Genomic DNA, 26,659 nt, shown 5'->3' with positions numbered 1-26,659 from the left:
TAAAGAATCACGTTTTCGAAATTTAGATAAGTAACTTAGATAAGGGACCTCGCTAGTTAAATTCATTCTACAGCTCATTTTACAATACCATTTTGCAAATTTCAACTGTGAACTCTGACTTAGACAGTTCTATATTACCGAGCTATTGCAGGTGCAACGTTACCGGTTCCTTAAATTAAGCCCAAGGGCACCTGACATAATGAATTCAGGAAATGGAAAACATCTCGGATGAGAAAACTGAGAAAGGAAAAGTGAGAGGGGTACCAAAAGGAAAAAGACCAAAGGCATCTATCAGGTGAACGGAACTTGACAAGATGAAGAAAATCCGAACAGATCCTTCACAATTCAAAGAAACGACGAATGCAAAACATGGTTCAAAATGCTATCTATACAACAACAACAAAAGTTCAATACTACTATAAAACTGCACAAATTCAAGCCATACATATGTGCTGGTCGAATTGCTTGTTTCGCAATTCGCTTGTTCTAATTTTAATTTTAAAAGTTGTTTTAAGTGTTTTAACTGTATTTGATACAATTTTTAATGAAGATGTTTTAAGTTTTATGTGATTTTGCCTTGCCACAAAATGAGAACCGAATTGATTCAATGAGAAATATATATCTAATGAAATTCGAGGAAATAAGTTTAAATGAAATGTAGCAAAAATGTGTATAATTTAATAGGAGTACAAGGACGTCATGTGGTGCCACGTCAGATTTTTCTCTTTTTGTCTTGGCATACGCACATGGTTCAAATAAGGTTCTATTAAACCAGGTTTGCCATCGAATTTTGAATGAGGTAATTCTCCTACGAATATGGGCACGTAGAAGCTCAAATTTAAAATCTGGAATTTGTTTTATTATCAGTTTAATATTTCATAAAACTTTAACGAATTTTTTATTAACAAAGTCAAGGATTTCAAAGCGAGCCCATGGCAAGGTTGTACAGAGAAAAATCTGATGTGTGCACCATATGACTTCCTTGTACGGAAAATTAAATTATGCGCATTTTTCTTGCATTTCATTTAAACTTATTGGATTGAATTAAGTCTACTTCGCCGGCAGCGCAAAAACCACAATAGAATAAATGCATTCTTTAAAATTCACTATTTGTTTACCATAGCGACACTCTGGCGCTAGGTTCACTTAACAGTATTATATTTCGTTCATATTATAGACTTAGACACTTCTATATTACCGAGCTATTGCAGGTGCAACGTTACCGGTTCCTTAAATTAAGCCCAAGGGCACATGACATAATGAATTCAGGAAATGGAAAACATCTCGGATGAGAAAACGGAAAAAAGAAAAGTGAGAGGGGTACCAAAAGGAAAAAGGCCAAAGGCATCTAGCAGGTGAACCGAACTTGACAAGATGAAGAAAATCCGAACGGATCCTTCACAATTCAGAGAAACGACAAATGCAAAACATGGCTCAAAATGCTATACAACAGCAACAAAAGTTCAGTGCTACACAAATTCAACCCATACAACAGAAAATCAATACACAACGGCTGTTACAACATCACACTAGCAATCCAAACAACTTAGAGTACAGCACTGTCTTTATCAGATAAAATGAAAGAAATTACCGCCTCCTATTGAGGAGCAAGAGAAGAAGCTCATCTCATGAAGGTGTGAGCAGCAAGTGGTCTTATGTTGCGGTCTTCATTGAGTATTTCGTAGTTGAAGACTTGGGAATAGTTCACATAGTCGCATTGGACAGCTTTAGAGGAGAATTTCTCATTTGTTCTTTTAATAAATTCTGTGATGGTTTTAAGCTTAAGATCTCTATGAAGAAGTTCATTTCGGATGAAAAAATCAGCATCAGTGATAATACGAAGAAATTTATTCTGTACTATTTGAAGTTGTGTAATTGATTAGGAGAGGCAGTATTCTAAGCTGGAGGTGCATAACAAAGAATAGGTCGGATACAAGTAGTATAAATATGTCTCTTGGTTCTTAGGCTAAGGTTAGAAAATTTTATAATTACGGGAAGAAATCTGCACATAATTCCAATTGCTTTAATTTTAACATTCTTAATATGGTTGCTCCAAGTGAGATTATACGCGAACTTTGATATAAAATTGAGTTCTAAAATATATATTGCTCTAAAACAAAAAGTGGTAATTAAATATTTTTTCAAATATTTCAAATTTTATTTCAAATATATAATATATAAAATAAGTATTTTCAAAATTTATATCTAATTTTTCAAATATAAAAAAAAAATTCAAAAAATATTTTTCCAAGTTTAAAATATATTGAAATTATATTTTGAAATATATTGAAATTATATTTTAAATATTTTAATTTTTTTTGGGACGGTACATGGAAAATCGCATGATAACCGCAAGCTAAATTAATATATATGAAATAATTTTACAATGGTACTGTATTACACGGTATCATTTATAAAAGTGTAGTTAGAATACCACATGCATAGCGTATTATTAGGCATTCACAAATGTTTATCAGATTGGGTGTTTAACCAATTTAGTGAAACACGTATGTGCCGAGAGCAGAATCCTTCGAATGCAGAAGGTTGATTTCAATTGTTTATGCCTTCTTAGCTGTTTCAACGCAGAATTATAAGTATAAACTAGAAGATTTCTAGGTTTATAAGTAATGCATCTTAGATCACTACAAAAGCCTAAATTGCTTTGTAAATAAATTATCGAACAATTTTCCACCCATCTCTGGATCGAGCGATTAAAGCCAATCCATTACACGCTGTATTCTGCCAAGTGAATAGGCTCATTGAATGAAATTTTACGATTTTTTTTTATTAATCACGCCTACTGTACTAGTGCGCCTAGACCAGGGATGGGCAAACATTTTCGGTCGCGGGCCAAAAATCGAAAACAAAACGTTTGGCGGGCCAAGATATTTTTCTAAAATTTTAAGAACAATATACAAGTATTACAATTTAATTATGTTAATGAGATAACTGAAATTGCGATTTCATTTTTAAAAGTTACTTATATTGAGGTTCGAGGCGTGATGAACTGATTCTAAGGAACGAAGCTAAATGCGCATGTGTCAATCTACTTCTGAAATACTTCTTTCTAAGGTTTATGGTTGAAAACACTTGTTCACATATCTAAGATGAAGCAAACATAGCACTGATTTTCTGGGCGTGAAATATTAAATTCGGGAAACTTACTTTCGATAATGATTTGTAAAACTCTAACTTTGGCATATTTAGAAACAGCTGCTTGAGATGATTGTCAGATTGCAACTCGATTCAAACTGCAAATCTGACCTCACTGCTTCCCAGTTTACGTTGAAAGGCATGGTAAAAAATCCAATTCTGTTTGAATGGCATTGAAATCTTGACATCTTCGTTCGAACTCAAAATGCAGTTTTTTTCAAGCCATCTTCATAATTCTTAAGCTTCTCTGCAATTACTGAGGGTATTGAATTTAACCTCAAACGAGACTAGCTAGCTGCCCAACAAACATATTAAGATTTACTAAGTTAAGATTAAGTTCTTTCTAAGAGGTCTAATTCACCTATAATTGGATTCCTATTATGTCTGCTCCCCGAGAAAGAGATAACGCTTGTTGACGTCAATTTATAGCTATAACTAACAAAGAACTTCCCCTGCTCACACTTTACGGATTAAAAGCTGTCTGTGCTTGCTATTTCTGTCATTTTATGTTTTGTAGAACAAAAATAGAGAGAGAAAAAAAGATCATCAGTCCTTTGAAAAAAGGAAGAAATAAATAATATTTAAACAAAATAGAAAAGGAGATGGATATATAATACATATCTCTTTTAATTTGCCTCGGACGGAAAAATTTTAATTCTCTCCGTGGGCCGGATAGAACCTTCCGGCGGGCCGTAAATGGCCCATCCCTGGCCTAGACCATTTAGAAAGTACTGCTACAAACTTTATAACGAAAACACAACGTTAATCACCAATCTACTATCTGGTTATTTTGAGTGGTTGTTGACACAAACGTGTAAAAGGCCCGTATTATAAACTTTTTTAGCCCAAAACGGACATTGGTTTCGAATGGGATATTAGTCATTTTGGGTATTGCATCGCTTTTCAAATTGTAGCCAGTAAATATTATCGCTTTGTGTTATATTTAAAGAAATTATATAATGAAGAATCTGCATGGATGTATGTAAGTTTCTCGCCCTGTGAAAGAACAACCGTACCTAGAGACATCCAATTTTGAATAACATAGTCCTCCACCTGAACTTGGGTAGATGGAAGTACATGGGCAAACGAGTTTGTTTTGTTATGCATTTCATATTTTGCAAAATTTTAACGAATTTTTGATTAAGAAACTCAACGATTTCAAAGCGAGCAGTGGCAACACTGTACGGAATAAAACATTTTTTATCTGCAGACTGTCTGTCGGAAATTGTAAAGATATGCTGTTTTCTGAAATATTTTGTGATTTTGCCGTTCGATCGAATTTTATGCGGTGCAAATGCAATGTATAAACGTGATACTTAATAAATAAAGTATACACATAAAACGCTAATAATACTAAAAAATGTTATTTTAAGCTATTTTAATAAGAAAACTGACCATTGATATGATAAACGGAGAAAGCTTTTTTTTTCGGGGGGGGCATTTGTACAGTGTTGCCGTTGCTCGCTTTGAAATCTTTGAGTTTATTAATCAAAAATTCGTTAATGGTTTACAAAATATGAAATAGACAATAAAATAAATTCCAAATTAGGGCTTTCAGAGGCTCATGTACGTATGGATTATTACGTTAATTAAAATTTGATGACTCTAGGTACCGTTGTGTTTTCACAATGCGAGAAACATATCTACATTCATGCAGATTCCCCATTATTTAATTTCTTTAAATATAATACAAGGTGATAATATTGGGTGGCAACAATTTGAAAAGCGATACAATGCTTTAAGTGATTAAACTCACTAAAGGCATTGTATCGCCATTTCGAGACTACTAGCCCTTGTGGGCTAAACGTATTGTTACAAATTTGGTATTTAAAAAGCTAATGTTAGTTCATTTGATTTGTATTTAGTATTTGATTTGTATTTAGTATTTGATTTGTATTTAGTATTTGATTTGTATTTTGTATTTGATTTGTATTTTGTATTTGATTTGTATTTTGTATTTGATTTGTATTTTGTATTTGATTTGTATTTGATAGCGTATGATTTGTTTTATTTATTGCATTTAGTGTTCATGTTGTTTATTATTGTAATGTAATGCCTTAGTTGTAAGTTTGGCTTCCTGTCCAGGGATTGTACTGCCCGGGACGTGCAGTCCTTGGGATGGGGGCAGTGTTACGAATTTGGTATTTAAAAAGCTAATGTTAGTTCAATTGTAAATTAAATGGTTTTATTTCCCGCGCAGTGCAGCGCGTGATGAATATTAAAGGATAGCTAAGCCGGAAAATTGAAAATACAAGAGCGCGTGCATTTAATAAATAAATATCTCTTTTTGACTTCCAGAAAGTACTAGAAAATTCTCGCGCGCGATTTTAAAATCTTATAAAAGGAGGAAAACCTCTCAGTTCATAGTAGTTACTTAGTTTGTTGTTAGAAAACTGCTCTTGTTGACTGTAGCGAATTCGCGGTTTAGCTTTCTTTAGCTGTTTTGAATTAAGTTCTATTGAACGTTTGAGTAGTTAAAAGATAACTACTGTGAGATATTGTAATACTGCACGATAATTTGAGGAAATTGAAGCATATTTGTTGTGATAATAATAAATTTTTGTTCATTTTTCATCGGACTTGTGCATTCATTTCGTAACGAACCCGTACGCACGCAACAATATGTTGTTAGGAAGAAGTGTAACAGCAGATTGGTAGACTGGGAGCTCGTCGAGAGCGTAACATACCTTAACAAACTTTTTTGGATGATCGTTAAAATCTGAAACCTTTGATTTTATTACTTTTTTAATGGTTTAGTTCTAAATGAATGGTAAAGTCAGGAAATCAGTTCCCCCCCCCCTTCTAATTGTATTGGCATTTCGTCTGTGATACACGTCAAGCACTGGCTTGCGCCATACAACAGAATTACGTGTTCAGGTGAACTGAACTGATAAGACCAAAATTTGCATTTTCGCTAAAAAATTCGATATCAGAAGGAATATTTAATGATAATAGCTCTGATTGTTACTTCATAGAAGGAATTCGATCCTTCATTCAAACATCCTCATTTCAGGTGAAGTAATAGATAAGATCACTCCGAAGTTGAAACGTTTTATCTATCTACTTAAATTTCAGTGCAATAAAATCCATGTTGGCATCACATCAGTTATCGATATAATCGTAATCGAAAGCGTAACTGCATGCGTATCGGCGTGGCATTCAAAGTTTTGACAGTCAGCTGCAAAGTATATTGCTGAGCATCGTCGCGAATCTCGGACCGCAGGTGTTTTTTTGACGTCACTCGGATTTTCGTCCACAAATAGTGCCTGTTTACTTGCTAGTAAAGATCGTATTGAAACACAGGTAAGTATGATTTGGGAATTATTTTTCTGCTTCTTGGACTAATAAGAATTCAGCATTTTCCTCTCTGAGACGCCTGTTGTTACGAACTGCGCCATTAAACTGTGTAGGAATTATGTATCGAGATTATTCGATTGATTGAGCAAGATTAAAACTGAAACGCTTTTATTTACTTTCCTGTTACGTAGAATCTATACTATTAAAATCTACGCGGGTTTGTCTGTTTGTTTGTGGCGTTATCTCCTCCGGAATGGCGGAGGAGTTGAGTTTCGAGAGAAGTATTTGCGGATTCCGAAAATTCGTGGGAATCCATTCCGACCATTCTCATCTTCGTACGGCTTTAATCAGCCGAGATATTAATTAAAAACTCTGAAAACTGTCATTTTCGCACTCATTTTTCCGAGTGGCAACAGTCTAGCAAACGGGAGATAAAAATCTGCTTTATTTCGAAAAGTGTTGCCACCTCTTGCTTTTAAATCGTAGAAATGTTAATAAAAAATTTGCAAATTTTACAAAATATGAAATAAAAATAGCATTGTCAAACATTAAATATATTATTATATAAGATCATGTTCAGAGATTGAACAAAGCAACGCCAAGCGTTAGACATCATCGTATGTCGAAAATGTTTCCTTAATATCAGCATTTTGAATAAGTAGCTGCTGTTGGCAACTTTTTATTTCAGATTAAGATAACTGACAGGATGTGTTATTACCACGTTGATTCGTTTATTGAGATTGAGAAAAATTGTAATATTACATTAAATTTAAATCATGACGGCATTAACCTGAAGTGTTCAAAAGTTTTTATTTCCTGGTTTGGCATCCAAAAATTATTTACGAATTGGTTGTTGCTTAGGAAGAATGAACCTACTTCATTCATACTGAAATATTTTCATGCACTTTTCTTTTCAGATGTTTCTTTGGTCAAAGCTAGCAACTTTGTATGCAATACATTAAATTAATGGTTCATTTTATTTTCAGTTTTTCACTACACAGAACTTATACGTAAATATTGCTTTAGTCGTAGCCGCTAGTACAAACATAAAAATTTTTGCTACGCGCTTTTAATGAGTTAGGTTTTTAATACTGGTAAAAATTCTTTTTGTCCTTCGAAATTTGTATTTGAACAAAAATAAATTCAGGACGAAAGACGATTGTATTTGTAAAGTTTTAAACCTTTCTTCTACGGGAATGCTGTATTATGCGTCCTGCTATTCCAGATTATCTGCTATATATTTTTTAAATGCTCATTAATTTAACTTTTTTTGTTCTTAACCACAGTGTATGAAGTAATTAATTAAAATCTACATTTATTAAACCCAGAAATGAAGATTTTAAAAGTATTACGCCAATTTTTAAATATTCATCTTTAATAAAGGGCAAATTTTCAGATAATAGTTTTTTTCTTTCCATATCGGTGTAAAATGTTTTAAAATTTAATTGCTTTTAAAAATTTAATTAGTAAGCTAAACTTTTCTTTAGCAAATTCAGAAGCATTTAAAATTTTTTCATTTTGTTATCAGTCGCAGAGAGGGAATAAAAAAAAATAAGTTGTTTTGTTGAAAAGAAAAATTTTATACATCTTCTCATGACATTTTGTTATGAATATGAAATAATGAAATTTAATTTGATATACACATAGAGTATATACCTTTATAAATGAATTTATTTTTACTGCACATTCACAAGTTTATTAGTTCTAGTACCATTATGTAAATGGTGTAATATTACTTCGAGTTCATAATCTATTTTTAATTATGTCTATGTTTTCGCATAAAAAAATTTTAATACTGAAGCGGCAAATGTCTGTATGAAGTGAAAAATAACACATTGATTTTTCTCTGAAACGAGGCATTTTAAAGAGCAGCTTTGCTCAAGCAGTAATTGAAATAAATTTATATAGCATCTTAAAATTAGTTTTAAAAAATCTGAAAGCTTTCAGGTTTTATATTACTCCGAAGCGAGCGCTTTTTCATTTACAGACACATGCACTCGAGACTGTATGTGTCTGTAAATGAAAAAAAAAAAACGCACTTTGCTATAAATAATTTTAATATTATATAACATATGTGCCACACTCGGCTAAAAATATTTAAAAACAGTATATCTTTAGAATTTCGGGTAGGCAGTCTCGCAGGGGCGCTGGGGAGAAATTTTTTTTTTATTTCCTACAATGTTGCCACTGCTCGCCTCGAAATCGTTGAGTTTTTTAATCAAAAATTTGTTTAAATTTTACAAAATATGAAATAGAAGATAAGACAAATTCTAAATGTGGGCTTCCAGGTGCCCACGTTCGGGTGGAGGACTATGTTATTCAAAATTTGACTATAGGTACTGTTGCTTTTTCACGATGCGAGAAACGTACATACATTCATGTAGATTCTTCGTTATTTAATTTCTTTAAATGTAACACAGGGCGATCATATTTGGTGGCAACAATTTGAAAAGTGTTTCGGCCATTTCAAGTGATTCGACATAAATCCAAAATAGATGACTTGAAACATTTTTAAATACTTACCATTATTAAATTGCGATATTTCTACCGCGTCGTTTTCTTCCTTGATTTAGGTGTATAATTTACAAAAGAAATTATGTTTTAAATTTAATATGTGATTAATTGTAGTTACGTATTGCATAAATTAATGTTACTATAGATTTTTTGGTAATAGTTTGAGGTGCGTTGTAATATTTAGGCAGAAACTAATTCGCAAAATAAACTGGTCACTTTTAGACCGATGTCTGTATAATTCTCATAACCTTTTCATGCAATTTTTAGTATAGAATGGCTAAGATTGTGGTACTTTTGGCGGACTTTTATGGGCAACTTGATACTTATTGTCTCCCAGTCAAAATGTTTATTATCCTTTCGGTCCTAAGTGTAAAATATATCTCTATTGGAAAGCAGTTTTTAGCGAAACATTCTATATATATTTCGAAAGTATGCCTAAAGGCTGTATTTATTTATTTTTTAATTTCAGAAGTATCACTAAAGGCTGTATTTATTCTTTTTACCAGAGTGCTTCGAGTGGCGTTTCGCTTTGAGTACACAAGGACGGGAAGTGTAGGATGTCGCAAATATGCGAAAATCGCCTGTAGGGCTGGCCTATAATATTTCAAAAAAAGAGAAAGGCAAGAGAAATGCGTATTGAAAGGCAGGAGGTGTAGATATCTGCTGCTATTTCGGGTGATTCGCAAGGTTAAAATAACTCTAATATTATCGTAAATTTATGCTGTATTTGCGTAACACACGAGATTTTAGTCATCGATATTTTTTATTTCCGTGTACTAAGTAAAGGAAGTATTGTAATCTCGAGAAATTTTGGGCAACATTCTACAAAGCAAATATCCATTTTGACCACTCTGGAAATCCATTTGAACGATGTTTGTGCACTGGTATTAAAAATAATTTGTATGACTCTAATTACCGTGTTTACTCGTATAATTTTTGCACTGCCGTTTTGAAGAAGAAAGTCGTCAAAAGTGTGCTGTAGATTTCCCCGCGTAATAGTCGCACATAGACTTTCACAATAAAAAATATGCCAAAAAAGTGGGACTATTGAGTAAACACGGTGTCTTATCTGCTTCTTGTGACCCCAGGAAAGATAAAAGACTGGACACTTGTGATCGAGAATGTTGTTCGAAACTATTGAATTTGTCGAAATTCAATCTAAAATTTAATATTTTAGAAATCTAAATATATGTAACTAGTTAAATCAAGAACAACGCGTAAACAAAATAAACAGAAAAAAAATCCGAAAGGTTTCAAATTCAGATTTTAAATTACGTCCAAATGGGCTTTTTTTTTTTAAACATTTTGTGTTTTACCTTTTTTTCATTAAATATCATGTTCTTCGCACTTAAACCATAAAATTCAGTTCAAGAAGAACATCGCAAAATAATTTTTAAATGAGCTTGTCTTTAGAATTTCCGATGCACAGTCTCGCGAGCTGGGGAGAAAAAGGTCTTTTTTTTCGTACTGTGTTTCCATGGTTCGCTTCGAAATCTTTGAATTTGTTAATCCAAAATTCGTTGAAGTGTTACAAAGTATGAAATCGATAATAAAGCAAATTTCAAATTAGGGCTTTCACATGCCTATCTTCTATGGAAGATTACGTTATTCAAGTTTTGTTGGCTCTAGATACCGTTGTTTTATCTCATTGAGAGAAACATACATACATTTATGCAGATTCTTCATTATTTCATTTCTTTAAATATAATATAGGGCGATCATATTGGGTTGGGATCATATATAATTCGAAAAGTGAAACAACGGTTATCGTGAATCGACGCAAAATGCCGAAACGAAATGAATAGTTCTCCTGAACAAATTGCGTCTTTGAACTAAAAAGATTTATTACGGTAATAGCACGTGTCTTATAAATTTTTAAATAGTAAAGGAATTGAAGTTCGTGGAACCAACTGAAAAGCTAAACGCTTTGACATGCTGTAGTTTTCGTTGAACTGTTTTAGGTATGAGAATGTATTTTCTGTTTGGCTTAGTGCCACTAATTAGCAGCTTACTAAGGAGTGGTGGTAACGTATGAAAAGTGTCTAGTGTAGTTTCCGAGCACAGCCGATGAAACCAATTTCCTCATATTCGTATGGACAAGTTAAGCATTTGCGTATTGAAAAGAGTAAAAATGATTTTTAATGGTTCTTATGTTAGTTATAAATGAATGAAAAATTGTAACCAAAAAATTTCAAGACCCTTAAAAAGTCTCATAAGTTCATCGATGTGTGCGTTTTGTAGACTCGTATCATTTTCTTGCTTCAAAAATTTTACTTCATATAAAGTTGTTTCTGTTTTTTCAAAATATGCTGAATAAAGTGTTTTAAGATGCTGAAAAGTCATTCATTTGTTTTAGTATTTCGTTTCTTTGAGTGCATTACGCTGGAAAACGTAACAAGACGCTAAAGAAAAAGTTTTCTCTGAGACGAAAATCTAGTTTTTTTCTTTCAGTTTTACCAATTCCATCTGCCAGTTATTAGCCCAAAGGGACGTTAGAGACTGTGTATTGGGAATTCTAAAGATATACTGTTTTTCTGTTTTTAAATACTTTTGGATTTTCCTATTGAATTGAATTTTATGTGGTTTAAGTGCGAAGAACACGATATTTAATAAATAAAAGTAACACGCAAAACGTTAAAAAAAAAGGCCTTTTGGGGCGTAATATAAAATCTGAAAGCTTTCAGGGTTTTTTTCCCTCATTTTAAAACTAGTTATGGCTTTTAATTTTTATACTGCGAAGCATAAACGATAGTTTTATGCTATTCATTTCAGAAATACTATTAAATTTTAAGAGGCGTGGTATTTTTATGTGGTCATGGCAATTTACCAAAAACTAAAATAAGAGTACAAGGCAGTTTGCCAAAAAGAATCGTTTGGGGAGTGATCATCTACTGCCCTTCGTCCCATATCAGCCTTTCATCTGTTGTATATTTATGTACAGAACGTCGTAATTCGGGAAACCTTAAGGTATCAAGTGTTCCGTTTTGTATCCCTTTCTGAAGGTCCTAACCAGGCTCATTTACGAGCTCTCCAGCGTATTGCATTTACTTTACAATCAGTCTGTCGGTTAGGGTTAGAGACGGAAAAGCCGAGTCATTTTTCATTTTAGGTACTGGAAAACAACATTCTCCTTTACTGTTTTTGCGTTATTTCCTCGTTTATCACGTGGGTGTCTACGTGAGCTGTTGTCTGATGCTGCCTTTGTCTGGAAAGACGCCGCAGAAGCGAATGCAGTAGCGGCGAAAAATCCTTTTGCATACTTTCCCGGTTGGTGTGATATGCTTGCTCACTATTGACATTACGTGCTTGGAATATATCTGAGGCGGATGTTTTCTCGTTTTTTGCTTACTCGTTTTTAGCCATTTTTAATAGACCTGCACATTTCTGCGGCACTGGGAGATGAAAAGGAATCTTTGACCTAGGTGTATTATGTTGCTAGTGTCTAAATAGATGAATTCAGATTTAATTGAATCAAAATTGTCCACGGAAATCGTGAAAGATAGAAGCAGAAGAATTGAGAAAGGTATATTATATCATGAATATAAATTTTCGTTCGTTTAAATCATATTACTTTACTTATTTGCTTGCACCACCGAGCGGTAAAATCACTGAACACTAGTAGCTCTGACTTGGGTTCGATTCTAGGGAAACGGCCTGGGTACATGGGCGTTTTTATGGTTCCCTGCATGTGCACACGATCCAGTTTCCATTAGAAAGTCATTCACGAAGGCATCCCTCCTCTTTGGCAGATAGCCCTTGTGCGCTTTGCCCTAATCAACTAAGTCAAAACCAAACTTGCATCAGATAAATGCTGTCGTTAAAAGTTTATGAGGTATTTTCCTCCCTCCTTTCTGCGTACGTTAGGGGTGTAACGGTAGCACACTCGGCGCGTATTCGAGAGGTCCAGATTCGAGTCCCGGGGTGGGCATTGATCATTTTTCACCTCTCCAGTATCGAAATAACCTATCGGTTTTACAGTGGCGCCCGAATTAAAAGGTGGTGGATTGTGATTCTTCACCACCAAAATTTGGCGATTAGGTCCCCTAATCCCCAGCCGTCTTTTGAAAGGGGGAGTATATTTGGTTCAGGTTCGAGACTCGGCGAGGGCATTGCTCCTTTTTCATGTCTTCTGCTTCAAAATAACCTAATGACTGTACAAGTTAATCAGACTTGAAAATGAATAGTAATACGAGATTGTTAATGTAATAAAGTTTAAAATTTTTACATAAACAATTTTATTATATTTTTAATTTATTTGCAGATTATATTTAATGGATTATAAATATTTATAATATTTTTAAATTATTATAAAAATAATAATTTTAAAGCATACTCTCATTTCATGGAGCGTACACAACTGTTATACCTCTAAATTTTACATCCCTTACTATCTATAATTTTTTTCTAACCATATAATACAATTCTTAAGAATCATTAAGTTGTGAGACAAAGGAGCTGATTCTAGAAAGGGTTCCGCATCTCAAAAGGTTTGGGAGCCGTTGCTCTAGACAAGGGGGAATTACATTGTTTCGGGGGGGGATTTGGTCAGCCTTTAATTTAGTCGTTAAGTATAAAATTTTCGTTTAGAAACGCGGTAGGGTTTTTAAAGGACCCTTTTATTTAACTGGGAAAAAGATTAACAGAAGACGCATGTAACGGTTACAGGATCAGCCATCATTTATGACATAAACCAAAAATAACGAATTGAACTTAACTACGTAAATTTTAGGTAGCAAAAAAGGCTACGCAGGTGGAGAACGCGCAAGTTGGCTCGGACCTATTATCGGCGTGCCAGCCTAGTGGCGAGAAGAACGCAACGCCGCAGATAAACTGCTCTCAAGAGAATCAACTAGTTAACGTGGCCTTCAGCAGGCGGAACATGCTCTGATTCTGCCATGAATGATACTACCTCTGTTCTACCTTCCATTAATAACTATTCTTTTCTACATGATTTGAATACGCGGGAGCTAGAAATTAGCATTTTGGCAGGAAAATGGAAAGCGAGAAAAACAGGAAGCCTAACTAAACTGATTAATAAAAATAAATGAATACTCTGCAGTGTTAAATTACCAGTGCTGTACTAAAATAAATTGCCAGCTTCTTCCATATATATATATATATATATATATATATATATATATATATTAATGAGAAAAATAATAAAATTATCTCCAAGAATGAGAGAGAAAAATTTAAAATATGCTAACAATACAAAAATCACTATGTAAAATTGTAATAGATAAAATTCAAAAGATAATGTACATTAAAAAGACTAGAAATGAATTAAATTAAATTTATATATTTGCTGGAACGAGTCAAAAAACAAAATCCGCTCCGCTCAGCGAGAGTTGCTATAGTTCTACCAACCAAAAAGTGACCTGGGGTCAAAGTTTCAAAGTTGTTGCAGTCAGCTGAAATTGGAGTAAGAGGTCTTGACAGGTATCGTTAAACACTGTTCGTTGTATTGGAATGTGTGAAGGGTTCTCTTTCTCTCTCTCTCTCTCTATATATATATATATATACACATATGCATTGCGAAACCTTTGGCCCAGTCGCTGCTCAGGATTAAAACAAAATGTTTCTAAGCTTATAAGTAGTACCGCAACTATCTGCGTATCTTCTTTCATCACTTCGCCTTCCCGATGGCAACGTGTCGCTTAGCCTCTAATAGTTATTCTTCACTGGTTAAGATGTAATTGCGTACCTAAAATTGTGGGGCGCTTTTAGCACCCGTATTGTTCCACCAGTTAAGAAGGTATGTGCTAAGAAATTCGTCATCCAAAAATAAATTATGGTTAACTACCGAACTGGTAGTGCTTCCTCTAAAATTCCATCCGGTCATCCACTACACCGAAATTTTCAGTAATCTACGCAGCAGTTTTCTCGGCCATGACTATAAAGTGAACGGGTGCCTTTCCTAACCAAACTGTCAAATTATCTACAACAAAATAAATCATTACGTATATATATGTAAAACACAAAATCAGTTTTATAATTGTATTTTGCAATAACCTCTTAATACCTCATTTTAAATTTGTATATTGCCTCTCGGTATTCTAAAAAGCTTAATTACTTTCTGGACTGCGTCATTTCTAGATCGAATGCTCAATGATCGATTTCTTTTAATGATTTGCGTAACGCTGACGACTTTGCTGCAGCAAAGTCGTCAGCGTTGCTGAATTAGATCAAATTGCTGAATTAAATCAAATGAAGTCAAATTTTGGAGAACTGAAACCTTTCTCTTAATAAGCAACCTCAAACAAGACCTTGTCTTGGTTGAGCCTCCATGTTGGAGAAGTGCGCACTCTAGTATCTACCTCTGTTGCCGTTTGGACGCTGTTTCTCTTTGCTCTTTTCCAATCGCAAAACAGTATCAAAAATGTAAATGTTCTCGAATAGGTCCGATTAGAGTGTTAAGTAAACTGTGGCCGCATTTGTCAATTGAAATTATTAGAGTTGAATATTCAATCTTACTCGGTTGCCAAGTTTCCTTTTCAGTATGGATCCTACGTTCCACATTATCAACATTACTAAGCCTCTTTTCATCATCCACTCATATAGATGTATATGTATTTATGAAATATTTCTTAATATTGTTGCAGATATGTCTGCCTATGTCGAAATAAACTCATTATCATTTCACGATAAGTTTCCTAAAATTAAGTCATTCTATCGCAAATATGACACATTGTGTATACATTGAAGAAAAATAAGAATTGAAGATACCTGCGTCTGACGGCCGGGAGGAGGTGAAGGGTACTTGGCAGGTGCACTCTTCGCAAAACGCCTTCTGTTGGTGCTAACTGTTTGTGTTAAAGACCTAATCTTAAATTAACAAACAGTTTTCGCAACGTGCTCTTTTGTTCGCAAAAGATAAAGTTGCCAATCGTAACAAAAAGGATCTCTCTGAAAGACTCGATAAAGCAAATAATCTTTTATAAAGCATAGAAATGTCTGAATCAGTTTCATGAAAAGCCAGTTCCGATAGGGGGAAATTTATCATTATCTCCAATTCTTCGTTTACAATTACTCCGTTAATTTTCTTTGGTTCTAATGGAATTCAGGTCTGTTCTTTCTGTGTTAATGTCTGCAATAAAAATGACATCATACATCTTTCAAATAAAGGTAATTATGAATGATTTGCAGAGAAAAGAAACGGTATCTATCATATTATATCTCTTAAAATGAATGTGTTTTGTAAAGTATCATAAAGAAACATCGTACTTTTGAAATGAATGTGCTTTTATTAAAATGCGCTCCGTGGAATAATATTATCGTATATCTTTTTAAATGAATGTATTTTTGCTAACACTTAAAGTACGGTCCGTTGACGTATGCATATGAGACCACCAAGCAGAAAAATCCGTCATGGTGAATCGGTGGTTTTATGCATACTTATTTATCAAGAAAGAACATTATCATACATCTCTGAAATGTACGTGCTTACTGTTGATAAAATATTTTTCTTTTTTAACAGATTTTTCACTGTTGTGACGAGTTGAAAGATTGAAATTTATTTTTTGTGCAAACGGGGAAAGACGCATACTAGAAAAACAAGCTGTTAAATAATATTTCTTGTCAAAACAAGCTGTTAAATAATATTTCTTGTCAAAACAAGCTGTTAAATAATATTTCTTGTCAAAACAAGCTGTTAAATAATATTTCTTGTCAAAACAAGCTGTTAAATAATATTTCTTGTCAAAACAAGCTGTTAAATAATATTTCTTGTCAAAACAAGCTGTTAAATAATATTTCTTGTCAAAACAAGCTGTTAAATAATATTTCTTGTCAAAACAAGCTGTTAAATAATATTTCTTGTCAAAACAAGCTGTTAAATAATATTTCTTGTCAAAACAAGCTGTTAAATAATATTTCTTGTCAAAACAAGCTGTTAAATAATATTTCTTGTCAAAACAAGCTGTTAAATAATATTTCTTGTCAAAACAAGCTGTTAAATAATATTTCTTGTCAAAACAAGCTGTTAAATAATATTTCTTGTCAAAACAAGCTGTTAAATAATATTTCTTGTCAAAACAAGCTGTTAAATAATATTTCTTGTCAAAACAAGCTGTTAAATAATATTTCTTGTCAAAACAAGCTGTTAAATAATATTTCTTGTCAAAACAAGCTGTTAAATAATATTTCTTGTCAAAACAAGCTGTTAAATAATATTTCTTGTCAAAACAAGCTGTTAAATAATATTTCTTGTCAAAACAAGCTGTTAAATAATATTTCTTGTCAAAACAAGCTGTTAAATAATATTTCTTGTCAAAACAAGCTGTTAAATAATATTTCTTGTCAAAACAAGCTGTTAAATAATATTTCTTGTCAAAACAAGCTGTTAAATAATATTTCTTGTCAAAACAAGCTGTTAAATAATATTTCTTGTCAAAACAAGCTGTTAAATAATATTTCTTGTCAAAACAAGCTGTTAAATAATATTTCTTGTCAAAACAAGCTGTTAAAAAATATTTCTTGTCAAAACAAGCTGTTAAAAAATATTTCTTGTCAAAACAAGCTGTTAAAAAATATTTCTTGTCAAAACAAGCTGTTAAAAAATATTTCTTGTCAAAACAAGCTGTTAAAAAATATTTCTTGTCAAAACAAGCTGTTAAATAATATTTCTTGTCAAAACAAGCTGTTAAATAATATTTCTTGTCAAAACAAGCTGTTAAATAATATTTCTTGTCAAAACAAGCTGTTAAATAATATTTCTTGTCAAAACAAGCTGTTAAATAATATTTCTTGTCAAAACAAGCTGTTAAATAATATTTCTTGTCAAAACAAGCTGTTAAATAATATTTCTTGTCAAAACAAGCTGTTAAATAATATTTCTTGTCAAAACAAGCTGTTAAATAATATTTCTTGTCAAAACAAGCTGTTAAATAATATTTCTTGTCAAAACAAGCTGTTAAAAAATATTTCTTGTCAAAACAAGCTGTTAAAAAATATTTCTTGTCAAAACAAGCTGTTAAAAAATATTTCTTGTCAAAACAAGCTGTTAAAAAATATTTCTTGTCAAAACAAGCTGTTAAAAAATATTTCTTGTCAAAACAAGCTGTTAAAAAATATTTCTTGTCAAAACAAGCTGTTAAAAAATATTTCTTGTCAAAACAAGCTGTTAAAAAATATTTCTTGTCAAAACAAGCTGTTAAAAAATATTTCTTGTCAAAACAAGCTGTTAAAAAATATTTCTTGTCAAAACAAGCTGTTAAAAAATATTTCTTGTCAAAACAAGCTGTTAAATAATATTTCTTGTCAAAACAAGCTGTTAAATAATATTTCTTGTCAAAACAAGCTGTTAAATAATATTTCTTGTCAAAACAAGCTGTTAAATAATATTTCTTGTCAAAACAAGCTGTTAAATAATATTTCTTGTCAAAACAAGCTGTTAAATAATATTTCTTGTCAAAACAAGCTGTTAAATAATATTTCTTGTCAAAACAAGCTGTTAAATAATATTTCTTGTCAAAACAAGCTGTTAAATAATATTTCTTGTCAAAACAAGCTGTTAAATAATATTTCTTGTCAAAACAAGCTGTTAAATAATATTTCTTGTCAAAACAAGCTGTTAAATAATATTTCTTGTCAAAACAAGCTGTTAAATAATATTTCTTGTCAAAACAAGCTGTTAAATAATATTTCTTGTCAAAACAAGCTGTTAAATAATATTTCTTGTCAAAACAAGCTGTTAAATAATATTTCTTGTCAAAACAAGCTGTTAAATAATATTTCTTGTCAAAACAAGCTGTTAAATAATATTTCTTGTCAAAACAAGCTGTTAAATAATATTTCTTGTCAAAACAAGCTGTTAAATAATATTTCTTGTCAAAACAAGCTGTTAAATAATATTTCTTGTCAAAACAAGCTGTTAAATAATATTTCTTGTCAAAACAAGCTGTTAAATAATATTTCTTGTCAAAACAAGCTGTTAAATAATATTTCTTGTCAAAACAAGCTGTTAAATAATATTTCTTGTCAAAACAAGCTGTTAAATAATATTTCTTGTCAAAACAAGCTGTTAAATAATATTTCTTGTCAAAACAAGCTGTTAAATAATATTTCTTGTCAAAACAAGCTGTTAAATAATATTTCTTGTCAAAACAAGCTGTTAAATAATATTTCTTGTCAAAACAAGCTGTTAAAAAATATTTCTTGTCAAAACAAGCTGTTAAAAAATATTTCTTGTCAAAACAAGCTGTTAAAAAATATTTCTTGTCAAAACAAGCTGTTAAAAAATATTTCTTGTCAAAACAAGCTGTTAAAAAATATTTCTTGTCAAAACAAGCTGTTAAAAAATATTTCTTGTCAAAACAAGCTGTTAAAAAATATTTCTTGTCAAAACAAGCTGTTAAAAAATATTTCTTGTCAAAACAAGCTGTTAAAAAATATTTCTTGTCAAAACAAGCTGTTAAATAATATTTCTTGTCAAAACAAGCTGTTAAAAAATATTTCTTGTCAAAACAAGCTGTTAAATAATATTTCTTGTCAAAACAAGCTGTTAAATAATATTTCTTGTCAAAACAAGCTGTTAAATAATATTTCTTGTCAAAACAAGCTGTTAAATAATATTTCTTGTCAAAACAAGCTGTTAAATAATATTTCTTGTCAAAACAAGCTGTTAAATAATATTTCTTGTCAAAACAAGCTGTTAAATAATATTTCTTGTCAAAACAAGCTGTTAAATAATATTTCTTCGTAAATGAATGATTTTCGTTTCGCTAGCAAACAAATGAAAACCGTTATCGTGACTTGATGAAATTATTTGAGTGTGGAAGGTATCCTGATCAGGAATCCGACAAGCAGAATTTGCTGTTATATACCGATTTTAAGTTATGTTCATAAGGTATTTCTCCCGCCTTCTTAGCTTGCCTTCGTGGTGTGATGGTCAGAATTCTCGGCTCGTATTCGAGACGACGGAGGTTCGTGTCTCGGCGAGGGCATTGCTCATTTTTCATCTCTTCTGCTTCGAAATAACCTAATGTCTTTACAGGTTGTGCATTTTTTCATCAAACAGTTTTTAATAATTAAATTTAAAAGAGAGAGGGATACAGTTTACTTGGAAGGGAAAATGTTTCATTGCTATTAGCACTGTTGCGTGCGCAGGGGTTCGCAATGGATTGAACGCACGCAGAACCAATGATAGTTTGATAACATTTATTGTTCCAAAAGAACACTATACTGTTCTGGAAAATTCCACAAAAGTACTCGTACAGCTCTTCTCAGTATGATAGGCAACAATCAATAGTCAACTACTCAAAACGTTAAACACTATCATAATGCAAATGCAATCACACTCCAAAGAGCGAAGCTCGCACAGTGATCTCTCAGTCGACTCTGAACTGAGAACTGATGCTGTCTGCAAACTTCTCGGCTGCCGAAAATTTTATAGTACCTCCCATTTCTAAGTTACTGGAAGTCATATACGGTTGAAGTTTACATATAAGGATTAATTTGATATTCAGTTACAGTACCAACTAAGTTATGTAGGGACCAAACTAAAATGTCGCCGAATGGTTGCCAAGTTTTGCGATCTTTCGCCAAATTTGGAGACAAAACTTAATCGCTAAAACCATCGCTAGCTTGGAGTCTAGCCATATTTACCTCAAAGTTAAATGAACCTACACTATTCTTTAAGTCAACTGCACATCGAAAATGAAAATGAGACAACTTTTTTTCCCGTTACGGAACAGAATTGCTTTGAAGCTAGATACTACGAATCTGCAGCAAGTTCCATTGTAGATTAATAAAAAGCATCACAAAGTATGATATTTCAGCTAAGTTTACTTAAAAATCTCATTATGTAATATCTTATTATGAGAAAAAATCGTTCACTTCATTTTTGTAGAGTTAACTGCCGTTACGACCCAAAACGTCTATAAACAGGCTGTAAAACTAGCAGTGGGAAACTGTACATTTATTTAATTGACAATTTGGAACTTTGTACATTTTCTGTTCCATTTGCCCAAAAGGGATATTAATCTCGAAATGGGATTTTGAATTAGTTCACTATAAACGGCGTATCGCCTTTCACATCGTTGGGCCACCCAATATTTTTATCGCCCTGTATTATTTTTAAAGAAATTAAATAGTGAAGAATCTGCATAAATGTGTGTTTCTCGCATTATGAAAAAACGACAGTAACTAGAGCCATTCAATTTTGAATAACGTCGTCCTCCGCCTCATATTTTGAGAAAACTTGATGAATTTATTAACAAGCTCAACAATTTGAAAGCGAATAGTGTCGACGCCGTTCAAAATAAAATATAAATATCTCCAGCGCCGAGACTGTTACCATTCGAAAAAATGTAAGATATTTATCTTTCCACTTTAATTGACCAATTCGGCTCTGCGAAAGCAACGTGTTGCCACGATCGGAAATAAAATACTTTTATCATCCATGCGAACAGAGTGTTGCCATTCAGTAAAGCCTAAGGTTCTTTTTAAGGTCACTGATTAATACAGTAAGTAACCTGAAAGCAATAAACACGGTTAAGAATATTCTTTTCGATATTTTAATGCGATTGATTTAATTAAAGATGTATTAAAATCGTGAGATGTCTGAAGTAACACTAGTTGGACTCATTAAAATCATTATCTACTGTATGATAACTGTTTTAGGCGGCTGGCTAGGTTTTATAAAAATAAATACAGCGAATATAAAAATACCTTTGGCAACTTCTGTCGAGAGTTCTGAAGCTATGCTGTTTTTACGCATTTTGTGATTTTGCTGTTGAATTCAGTTTTTTGTGGAGTAAGTGCACATTATGTTAATAAAAGTGCGAAGAACGCGATATTTAATAAAGTTAACACGTAAAAAGTTGTTAATAAAAAAACAAAAGAAATTTTGTTAGCCGACTTAATAAGAAAACTAAATATTGATAGGATGAACTGAGAAAAGACTGCAAAAAATATAAAAGTGGATGGCAACACTCAACATTGCCTCGAGAATTATAAACATATTCTGCTATGCAGCTTTGAAAAATTTGCGATTTTGTTGTACACTGCTCAAAAAAAAAAAAAAAAAAAAAAAAAAAAAAAAAAGAAAAAGGACAGTCCTATATCTTCCGATCTACTGGGCCGATTGACAAAATTCAAATTGCGTTCTTCATGTCTCGAAAGCGCGACTTAGGATATATATTAGATTTATATATAGCACTATTCTAACATAGGTATTTTGACACAAAATCGGACTTTTTCTGAAATAACATACCACTTTTTTTACATATTTCGATTCTACGACTCAAATTACGCCTAAATATGAAATTTTGTAAAATTTGGAGCGAAATTTACGGAGAAATTCATAAATTTATGTTGGCACTTTTTTGTCAGTTTGCGCCAAGAATACTTTACTTGGCGAACTTCTTAATATATGGCAACCTAGTTTCCTTAGGAAAAAAAGTCACCATCGTTCCTTTTTTCCAAATAATATTCTTTATATTATATTTTTAATTATAACTTATTATTTTAAGTAATTTTTTCTTTTCGAATTTCATTTTAATTGTTTAAGTTGCACGTTTTTTTTTTTTTTTTTTTTTTTTTTTTCCCGACTAACTGTTTTAAAAATTTCTATTTACCTATTCGAACTGCGTAAATAAAGGTGCAGCGTTTATTTATTTATTTTTTTAAATAGTTTTCTTTATATATATTTTTCGTCATAGCTATTATTTTAGGTCATTTTTAAATTTTTATACTTTTATTTTAATTGTTTGTGTTGCATTGGCTCTTCAGATAATTGTTTTAAAATTTTCTATTTATTCCTTCGAACTGAGCATTTTAAATATATTTATTAATATCAATTTTCCAGAATTTGATTTTATTTATTTGAACTGCGTTTTTTTCCGAAGAAGACTTTGTAACCCAGACTACGATGCGTTTGAAAACTGCATACTATATTAAAAGAGAAAATACAGTAAAGCACAGTTTTACACGCCTTTCAATGTTCCGTTCAGAAAAAATATATATAAATAAGAGAGATGTATAACCGATATTTTAACTTAGGATGACTTGCATACACTGCTTTAAACAGTTTTATCATTGTGCCCATTGCTTTACACAATTTTATCATTTGGTTTCTTAAAATGTTATTCATATTTTAGTCAAATATTTCATTTTTGAAATCGCAAGAATCAAATATCATAAGATTGAAAAGTTTTAAATTTAAAAAAATATGAATACTAAATTTTACGAAAAAATTAATTTTTCTTCTCTGTTTCTTTAAGCATTCTGAAAGTATATTGAAAAGTATCCAACTTTTCGAAACATTTTGGTATTTCTGACAATCATTTTAAATAAAGTTATCGCCTTCCATTTCATAAAGGCCCACAAACGGCCGAGCGGTAAAGTTGCTGAACACTGGTAGTTCACTCCGGGGTTCGAACCCCGGTAAACGGGCTGGTTGCATGGGCGTTTTCGTGGATTTTCTCATGTGTACCGAGTATGACAGCTGGTTTCCCTTAGAAAGTTCTTCACCAAGTATTTCGTCAGAGCCTTTATCAGTCTTTAGAGGCTAAACATTTTGAAGCTATGAGATGAAAGGAAAGACTGGTTTCATCAAAAGGTTTTGGTTTATTTTATTATGGCAAAGCACACTACGGCTATTTGCCTAAGGGGAGGGATGCCTTCCTGGAGGACTTTCTAAGGGAAACTGGCTCGCATACACGTTACACATGGGGAAAACCACGAAAACGCCCATGCAGCCAGCCCGTTCGCGGGATTCGAACCTCGGACCGAACTACCAGTGTTCAGCGACTTTACCGCTCGGCCGCTAGTTCATCAGGAAGGGAAAAAAACATCTTTAAGTGACATCCATTTACATCACTGGATAAACTCCTGAATCTTCAAATAATTCGACTGAGGAAATCATGGGATTCACCATTTATGATACGATATGATGTTCTATCGCGTAATTTACACAACCATATAGTTTAAAACCAGTCGCTCTTCACTTTAATCTGCAATGATATCGTTTTGTCTTTTCTGTTAACACAAGCTCAATTGATGGTATTTGCTGGTGTACTCGTCCAAGTATTTTCTCTTTGAACACCTAAATCCTTTGAAGTATCCTGAAAGTATATTCGAAAGCGTCCAACTTTTTGGAACATCTTGGTACTTCTGACAGCCAAATTTCCCTGCAAATTTTTGCTTACTTTTCTCCCTAATTTTCTTCTTTCCTTCTACAGTTATTTTCAATGCTCACACAAGAAAATTAAGATTTTTCCACTGCTAGACTTCCATACATTTTGCATTCTTGTCAATTTTTAAAAATATCAATTATATGAATTGCGTTTCAGCTAAAGACAGCTTTTCTAGTCATTTTAGCTATAAATAAAGTTTAAAGCGAAGTCCAAAAGATAAATAATTTAATTAAAAGATTTTTGCTAAATGACAAAGAAATAAAACAGTCCAGCAGGGTTTATTCTGTACCACTGAGTAACCCGATTCTTATATCGGCTGAAACAATCTAAATCATATTAAAGATCATGTTTTTTATACAATCTGTAACGCGAGAGAAAAAAATAGCTTCTTAAAACATGCTTTCTAAGAGAATTAATATAAAAATTTATATTTATATATATATTTTTTAAAAGTTGGGACTTGAACCAAACTGTCAGACTTTTAAAGCTTATTTTACATGGTGGTTATTATTAAAGTTCCACTTTGAAATGGTCATAAAAGGAAAACTACCGGACCAAATGTTATCAAACTTGGGAATCGTGTAAAGGAGGTTATGAGAATTTATTTTCGGCGAAAAAAAAAAAAAAAAGAGTTCAAAAACTCACCATCAGGGGAAAAATGGCGCTGTATACAATATTGTTAAATGAAATAAGACACGAAAACATCTGTTTAAAATGTGTTTAATATTTTCCGAAACGTGTTACAAAGCATGTTCAATGTAGCTTCCAGCATTTTCCGAAAGCAAGTTAAATCATGATACTGCATTCTCAACAGCAGCTCTTAGCATATCAGGTTTGGTTTTGGTTTGGTTTATTAGATTACGGCAAAGCACTCGAGGGCTATCTGCCTTAAGGAAGGGATGACTTCGTGGAGGACTTTTTAAGGGAAACTGGCTCGTATACACGTTACACATAGCATATCAGGAGGAATGTTATCAGTGTATCACACTTTTCTATTCTGCCAAATTGTTTAGATTATCACCATAAACAGTGCTTTTGAGATAACCTCATAGACAACAGTCACAGAGGTTGAGGTCTGGTGGGAAGAGGGGAAGTGTTGGCCTATAAGACGTTCATTTGTGAAATGTTGCCTAAGTAACTATGCGACACTCTTGAGGTGGTGCCCAGCCCTGCATAAAAATCGTAGTATCTAAAATGCCACGTTACTGCAGTTCATGTATCACGAAACATTTTAATATTGGCTCTAAGGAACTGCAATCGCAGTGGTCCAGCTGTCGACTGCTCTTCAGAAAAAAATGGTTCAGTTATAAAACTAGCTGTCATTCAACAGTAAACGGTGTGAAATGACTGTTATGCAATCGAATGCAGTAGGAGAATGCAATGGAACTAGATAGATAACATGAGAGATTTCTTTGGCCCAAATCGATTAAAAGCGTTTTGAATCAGTATCTTCATGTTTTAGTGCCGAATTCAGGCTTAAAAAATTACAAATTAGCGATTTGTAAGAAAACGATTTCCAGAATGTACGCACTTGTGAGAGTGATTTGCGATCTCACATTTTCTAATCGCTAATTCGTGGTTTTCACAAACGAAATTCTCACTTACAGGGATGGCGCACTCGACATTTATCGAATTTAACGTCTTTAAATAATAATTTGCCTACTTCAAAGTTTCTTAAGGGTATACAACATATTAAACCCGTTTAACAAAAGGTTAAGTTAGATTCCGACCCATATTTCGTTTAACAATATTGCATACAGCGTCATTTCCCTCCCTGGTGGTGAGGTTTCGAACTTCCTTTTTTTCGCGGAAAATAAATTCCCATGACCTCCTTTACACGATTTCCAAGTTTGATAACATTTGATCCAGTAGTTTTCCTTTTATGACCGTTTCAATGTGGAACTTTAATTATAACCACTCTGTATATTATTAAATTTTAATTTGAAGCTATGCGTTATATGTATACCATGCGTAAAATTTTCGCTTTTATGGAAAAATAAAAAATCGAAGCAAATATACTTAGTATAATGGACCAACCCTGAAAACACTTCCCCTCCCTCCGAAAATAAAATATTGAAATTTCGAACTTGAATTTATTGGGTTATCGAAATATTTAATTTGACTTATCTTCTAAGTCCTAGTTCCGACAACAATTCCGTCAAAAATTCCGAATTACTTAAGCTAAAGTTAAAGATTTAGTATATATTCACTGTATGTTAATAAAGTAATCAGAGTGTAATAAAAATAGATTATAGAATTTACGCTGATGTAACTTTTTGTCTGACTGCACAACATGTAATGGAAGACAAGGTTTGTAGAGATCCGTTTTTGACATGCCTCTAAAAGTAGATGTCATATTAATTTTGTCTCTTCAATGTCAAAAAACTTTCCTTTGAGAGGCAACTTTAGTTTTTGGGAAAGAAAAAAAATCACAAGAAGACAAATTTGAAGAACATGCAGGACGATTGAATATACATACTTATTTTCCGAACACAAGCGGTTCTCCGACTGGTTATTGAATAATGAAAAGATGCATTGTCATGCAATACAAAACATTT

General features: G+C 32.4%; 1 protein-coding gene across 9 annotated transcripts in view; it reads left to right on the top strand.

The window, feature by feature from the left end:
- LOC118205930 (uncharacterized) overlaps positions 1–26,659 on the top strand; it is a 589,509-nt gene that overhangs the window by 303,239 nt on the left and 259,611 nt on the right. Inside the window, exon 1 of one of the 9 annotated variants that reach the window (XR_015039607.1) lies at positions 6,336–6,456. The exons of the other annotated variants lie outside the window; for them this stretch is intronic. The gene's annotated coding sequence lies outside the window, so the exon portion shown is untranslated. Of the gene's footprint in view, positions 1–6,335; positions 6,457–26,659 lie in introns of those variants that run through there. 9 annotated transcript variants of the gene reach the window in all.

The sequence above is a fragment of the Stegodyphus dumicola genome, chromosome 2 (assembly GCF_044657685.1).
Source record: "Stegodyphus dumicola isolate Sdum_Otavi_A_Nest chromosome 2, ASM4465768v1".
Classification (NCBI taxonomy): domain Eukaryota; kingdom Metazoa; phylum Arthropoda; class Arachnida; order Araneae; family Eresidae; genus Stegodyphus; species Stegodyphus dumicola.
The sequence above is the reverse complement of the archived record's forward strand: the minus strand, read 5'-3'. Positions and strand labels throughout refer to the sequence as shown.